Source organism: Cupressus sempervirens, chromosome 1, assembly GCF_028749045.1.
Source record: "Cupressus sempervirens isolate cs-2001-9-10 chromosome 1, ASM2874904v1, whole genome shotgun sequence".
Taxonomy (NCBI): domain Eukaryota; kingdom Viridiplantae; phylum Streptophyta; class Pinopsida; order Cupressales; family Cupressaceae; genus Cupressus; species Cupressus sempervirens.
The window spans coordinates 231,634,702-231,642,109 of NC_143118.1; the positions used below are offsets into that span (position 1 = coordinate 231,634,702).

Genomic DNA, 7,408 nt, shown 5'->3' on the forward strand with positions numbered 1-7,408 from the left:
TCAAAATGGGAAATTGATTATAATATTCTCTCAATCTTTGTGTTTATATTGCTCTAACAATTTATATGTGGTCATCTATATATAATTCCTTTTTGCTACTCTAAAATTTAACATGTGGCCATAATGTTTTTAACTCTGATTTTTTATTTCTAACCATCACTTGATGAGCATAAACTCATTACTCGCTAAATGCCTAACTGGCATCTTCTCACCTTGACCAATCCAATAGAATGGACTAAAATATGAAAGGGTGCAACTAAAGAATCAGAAAGGTGTGACTAAAAGTGAAAGCATCCAACCCAAGTTACAATAAGTTACAACCCAAGAAAGAATTGGCTACAGCCCAAGATGCAATGGGGCATGAAAAATGAAACATGACAACATAAAAAAATGATTGAAATCATTAAAATGAGGAAAAATAATGAATCATCCATCTAATTTTGCAACAAAAGAAGATGGAGAAATTTGGTGGAATATACAACAAAAAAAAAAAACATCAAATATTTCAAATGTGCTTGTAGTAATTAATGTATACATAATTTCAGTTTGCAATGTAATGTCAAGTTTTGATATGAGTAAGTGGTATAGAAATGTATACAAGCTTAATACTCTACATAAATCATTTGTTTACTTCTGTGATTTCATTCTATAGTGAGGAAACTATAGTGGTTGCTAGGAAGACGAGACAAGTGCACTTCAATTATAGTCTATTTTTAAAGGTTAGTAGATTTATTTTTTTGAACTATTATTTATTGTTTCCACACATAATTCAAAACACATCTCCCCTTAACAACACATACATTGCACAATTCAAGCATTTGACAAATCATTATCACAAAGAGTTGGAATAAATACATTGGCCCACTACCCCTTTCCATTAAAATCCTAAAAGTTTGAAGTAACATCCAAGTTTTTGTTTGAAAGGGTTCTAAGAAATTTAGAAGGTTTATATTTTGTCATATGGAACCTAACAAAAAATTTTAAAATGAAAATAAATTGAAGCATAAGGTCTTTCAAGCATTTGTTACTTTGAGAAATAATGTTTACAAATGGATTATGATGAAATTAAATATTAAACATGTTATATTGCATGAAATTCTCATAAAAGAGAGAAAACATACAAATTAAGTGTATTCAAACATGAACATGCAAACCATATAAATGACATTAATACAAATAAAGATATGATGAAATAAAATAAGTTACAAACTTAAACTACTCAACAAGTACATGCAAACCTCAAATGATAAATGTTCAAGATCTTTGTGAGAGAAGAATGTTAAAATGCTTCTTAATTAGGTTTAGATCCTCACCATTTTCCACATTGACTTTGTCTGTGAGTTTTGATGTTCTTGATCTTCTCTAATTGTGGTCGTGAACTAAAAGCTAAAATGAAGATTTTGCCATTAAAATTGAAGTATGACATTTTTGAGAACTAGAGCACATTTATGCTAAGCTAGCACTCTTACCATGTCAATGATGTCCATTGCAGCTCATGGTTTAAAAAAATTATGTTATGTTTTTAGGAATTATGTGAGACAATCTTGCTCATCATGGTTGTTCTAGCAAAAAAACTCAATTAATCAATGTAAAATTTACAATATTTTTTTTTTCTACCACTAAGGAATAGTGAAATTTTATTTTGCTATTAAAATTTTTAATTCTACTAGAAGCTTCTTTTTGTTGCTTTTCTTCACCAACTTCAAAACTTTCCCCATTATGCTAGAAAATAATTTTTTATTTCCATTTTTCCAAAGTCCACGTATCTCTTGATTTCTTCATATTTTTTTTCCCCTTTTCTAGATAATTTAGGGTTGTTAGAGAGAGAATGATTGGTGAAGGATTAATTAGTGGATATGATTTAGAAAAAGGTGGATGGTTTAGGCTCTAGGTTAATTAATTAGTATTAATAAAACTCTAGGAAAATGGGATGAGATATGTACAATTACCAAGAATAGTTTTAAAAAAGTGATTATAGATGACCATTAGGGAACTCGTTGAAATTATTTAGCATCTATTTTGGTTCTTGAATCTCCATAGATAGTCACATAGGAAGTAAATTGAAGATGAGTTTTCACTCTAATCCTATGAGTGTCTAGAACTAAATCAATGCTTGGTGAAATAGATTCATGAATATTAGAATACCAATGATTATATCTACCATCATCAAAATGTGTATGGAACAAGAAATGAATGACATAATGAGATAGACAAAGATGGAGATGGACAAATAAAATATGTGAAACTAAATATAAACATTGGATTATGATATTGATTATCCAAGAAGGTGGAAAGGTAAATGTAAAGAGAATATGTCACAATCATTAATATTACATAAAAATATAAAAATAAAAATTACAAATGAAGCTTAAAATGAATAATAATATCAGGTCATTATGAAACTATCTAATGAAAAGAGAATATCATAGAATATGTGAGAAGAAGTTGTCATTGCTCAAGAAGACAGCTCCCAAAAACTCTAGCAAATGTAGATGTAGAAAAAGATTTAAAGAAGACTCTTTTGTAGTGGAAAAATCTTATTAATAGTGTAAAATACCAAAGTAAAAACAAGAATCTATTACATGAGAGAGATTGTTAAAGAGATAGGTCAACTTTAAATAAAAAACCCTCTATCATGCAATCCATACACTTAGTTAGGGGGGGCTACAATATTGTTTTAAATGTGATAGAAGTTGGAGAAATAATGTTATAAAACAAAAGGAAATTAGAATTAAATTATCTTAACTATATTGTTCCAATATATAATTATCATTTATCTAAATATTGAAGTTATAAAACATTATAAAATATAATCACAACAAACATAAAAATATCAAAAGCTCATAACACTCACTATTCCCAATCTACTTCATCACATGTGGGCCCACACAAAATGTTTTCCTTGCCTATCTTCATTAGAAAGAAATGTTTTAGAAACATAACAATGCATCTCAACTAGTTGCTCCAATTATGCAATCACCCATATATCTCTAGATTGTTCAAGCACTTGTTGTTTTATAGAATCTAGATAGATACTGACATTACCAAATCCATAAACCTAAAGACCATCATGTGTGCTTTCCACTTTAGGGAAAAATTGGATGTCATGTTCTTGTCCATATGTTTCAATCACTTCCTTCAAACTCATCTGAAGTGCACCCATGGAATTATTTAGGTGAATCCCACTTCCCATGGAAGATGAGGCTTGGTGCTAAGCATATCTTCTTGCTGGTTGTTGCCACTAAAGTTCCTCAAATTGGCACTGCTCCATCACCCTAAGATAGCTTATATTCTCTCTAGCCCCAGGCTGTTCCACAATCATACCTTCTACAACTTGATTCATCATTTCAAGGGATACATTAGTTGACTTCTTATCCTCTCATTAGCAAGAAGCTCAAGGTGAAATATTCCTTTCCACCCTAAAAACTACTATGTTACTTTATCAAAATTAGGATTTGAACAAAGCTAATGATACAAAACCTATTGCCACTTTGGGGAAAATGTTGCCTCTAACATTGCAAGTATATGATGAATGGGAATAGCATATGCCCAATCCATAACCTAGTTAAATTGGTCTAGTTTTTAATTAGCTAGGTTGATTACAAATTCCTTTATAACTATCATCAAATTAGGTACAATAAAACAAACAATGAGTTGTTCCTAGCTAGCAGGGTCAAATATAGTTTTTTAAGGTAATAAAATTGCATATGCAAAGACATCACTTGCATTCCAAGAATGAAGCACATTCCCCAACTTATAACGAATGGTTGGATATAAAGGCTTCATATGTTGGCCCAATAATGGAAGCCAAGGATGTAACCATGAATGTATTGGCACAGACTCCCTACGAGGATCCCAAGTATCTACTATTGTTGTTAATTTGGACATCATTATATGATCCAAAATATTATGAAGTACTAAAGCTGGTAGTAACTTCTCCCATGTCTCTAGAAAACATATGATAGGTTCAGGGTCCCTTGGCTCCCAGGAAATTGTAGCAGTTATTCTCACTGTTGCAAGAATAACTTTAGTGACGATTTGGGTGTAAGGAGTTGAAGAAGTAAATTTTGATTCTATGTAAATTCCATAATCATGAGGCTCATTCCCTTGTAGAAGCCTCTATCATAATGAAATTACCTCTAAACCATGCAAAGGATGTTGAAGTGGTTCCCAACCTTGAAAAACTCTTATAAGGAATGGCAAAGCAAATGCAGATGTAATACATGAAAAATTACACAACTTGTAGTACTCCTAATATTTGGACTGTAAATTCTGAAAGACACTTGCAAGTGATTCCAATGTCATAGTACCTACTGCAATAATTTTATGGATTTTATCCAATGCTCCCATAATATCTTTTATGTTGTCTAGTTGTTGCTTTTGACGTGTAGTCACTTTCTAAAGTCACTCCTCCTTCTAGTATATTGCCATAGACTCTCTCGTGTGCCTTAAATTCTGATCAAACATCTAAATATCTATCTTTTCCATATCTAAAATCAACTTCATATTGTGTTGCAACTCTAGCGTAGGTGTTTGATCCTCGGTAGCTAATAGTTCTTTAGGTGCACTTTCTTTTAAAACATTAATTTTGTTGAACAATTGTAAATTCTTAGAAAGTGCATTATTGTTTTCTATTATCATTGATAGGCTTCCCTTGAATAAAATCAAAATGAGTAGGAATAAATGAAATACAAACTATGATATTTCCTTCATTGCACCCATATATTTACTTTATGTCCCTAAGCTAGCCAATAATCTCTATTGGTTCTCATCAAAAACTAAGATAATTAGTTCTATGTCACTATTAGAACTTATCAATGGGAGAAAGATAGTCCAAATAAGTAATCAATATGAAATGGGAGTTATGATGATGTAGTAGATGGAGATATAAATGGATCATATTTATAGGGGTGAGATGGGTCAATCATTGGGTGAGAAATGTGATGAATAGGGATGAAATGCAACGCTAGGATGTTGAAAAGAAATAATGGTGAGTTTGAGCGAGGTGAGGTGAAATGCATTTTCTCAAAGTTATTTTGAGTTTTCCAACCACTTATGAGTTCAATCAAACACCATATTTAAATCTACCACATATGAGTTTTGAGTAGATTCTAAAAGACATATGAGTTTTGAGTAGGTTCTAAAAGACTAACTTGTTCAATAATTCTACCATCTTCAAAACCATATGTGTAGATATAAACAGTAAGTGCAACACATCCAATATTTTTTTTGGTATACACATTAATTACACTAAATTTTTCTTTCAAAACCATACATGTGCAAATATAAATATTAAGTACAAAATGTCCAATATTTTTGTGGATATACAAATTAATTACACTATTTTTTCTTTCAAAACCATATGTGTTTATATAAACATTAAGTACAATATGTCCAATTTTTTTGCATATATACGCATTAAGTACACCAATTTTTTTCTTTCAAAACCATATGCAAAGATATAAACATTAAGAACACCATGTCCAATTATTTTTCAAGGTTTTCTCTATAATGTCAATGTGTATGTTGAAATGGTTATCAATGATAGATCTAGAAAGTAAAACCAATTCAATAAGGGTACAAGAATAATTTATTCCCATGAAGAAGGATCATGTCAAATAATACGAGGTAATTTGATCAAAATACAAATGCAATCTCTATATTATTGTCTAACTTGCAAAGAGAAGGTGATGACAAATGTTATTATCTTTGCAAGAGTTGTAATGACTTAAAGACAAAAAGAATCAAAATTTAAAAAGCTAAGAGACATTGTAGGAAGAATGGTTACATTTAAGGGGGGTTTGAATATCATCCATTGGTAAGTTCTTTGTTATATTTTTTTGCAATTAATATACATATGAACCACAGAATGGGGGTTTGGTTATCACATTGAAGGGGGGTTTGATTATCATAATTTTTATATTGGTTGATCTCCCTAGGGTAGTACATGATATGGACCACTACATCTTGAAGGCACATGGAGGTGTGAATATGGAGGAACATGGAGGTGTGAGTATTGAAGGAGAATATCATGATCCCATGGAAGATGACAATCATGCACCAAAAAACACATTTGAAAATGATGGTACGAATGCATTGATCCATGACACATTTGGTACTAGTGGTGTTGTTGCTGATCATGATGATGATGATTATGATGAGGATGATATTGAGGTTGTCCATGAGATACCTCTACTTGAGAAGGAAAACATGGTACTTTACAAGGGATCCCAATAAACTCTTCTCTTTGTTGTATTTTTGTTGGTGAATTTGAAGGTTATGAATGATTTATCTAACATAACAATATCACGTATGCTAAGGTTTGTCATATACATAATTATAGTCTATAAAAAGTGAAACATGTACCATTAAGATTGTTTATACTAAGGACTTATATTTTTTGTTGTAGATTGATAGATGACTTTTTCTTACCACCATCAAATCTTCTCCCTCACTTGCACCAAGAATTATGTTCCACTATGAAACATATTGGAATGGAGTATCAAACATTAGATGTTTGTCCTAAAGATCATGCTTTTTATTAGAAAAATAGGTTTTACAAGGATCCTAAAACCCAAATGTTAATACATATCAAAAGGTTGATAATAAGCAACAAAAGCATAGCCACAGTACTCGGGCCAACCAAAAGGCTAGGACAACAGACAAGAAAAAAGCCAAAAACCAAAAACACAAAATCCAAATAGTCCAAAAGATAGGAAATGGAAAACCTTTGTTACTCCTCTACCTTTCTTTTAAACTCCTACATCATTTTTGTCGCTTCATAGGCTTTCTAGATCTCCTTAACCATATGATCCTACTTCTTCTAACTCATCCAATCCAAGTTGCTAAAGGTAATGTCCATATTCATGTCCTCATCCATAATATATTTGACTCTATCCTTTTCCTTATTATCCTCCAGGAAACCCCTGGCTTTCAACTTTTTGGCAAATGAAGAGATGTTTTCATTAAGAGAAGTCAAAATTGAAATCATCTAATTTTCCAAATTATGATTGTAATTTTCCAAATTTTGAATTCTTTTTTCAACCAACCTAAGGCAATCCCCTTCATCTATCAAATTTCCATGTTCTGACTTCTTCCCTTGGTTGTCCAGCTAACCAATTCTTTCTTTGACCTCCTCTAGTTCATGGTAGAGCCATTTAATTGACCTAAAATTGTCAATAATACTATTCCTAGCATTATTTATCAAATTCATGCCAATTTTCCTTGCATTATCAGTAATAGCCACCAGTGCTAGATCAATGAGTTCCCCATCTAGAGCTTTCCCTCTTTACCTTCAAAGATTTGGGGGTTCCTAGTTTCTCTCACAAACCCATTTTTGAGGTTCTAACATTAAAAAATTTCCAAGCAATGTGCCTGTCTTTTGTAACTACCTCTCCACTCTCATCCG

The 7,408-nt window shown here is 31.5% G+C and overlaps 1 pseudogene; it reads right to left on the bottom strand.

Annotated features, from left to right (window-relative positions):
- Positions 1–2,872: 2,872 nt before the first annotated feature.
- Positions 2,873–6,991, bottom strand: LOC149577015 (septin and tuftelin-interacting protein 1 homolog 1 pseudogene; annotated as a pseudogene).
- Between the last annotated feature and the right edge of the window lie 417 nt (positions 6,992–7,408).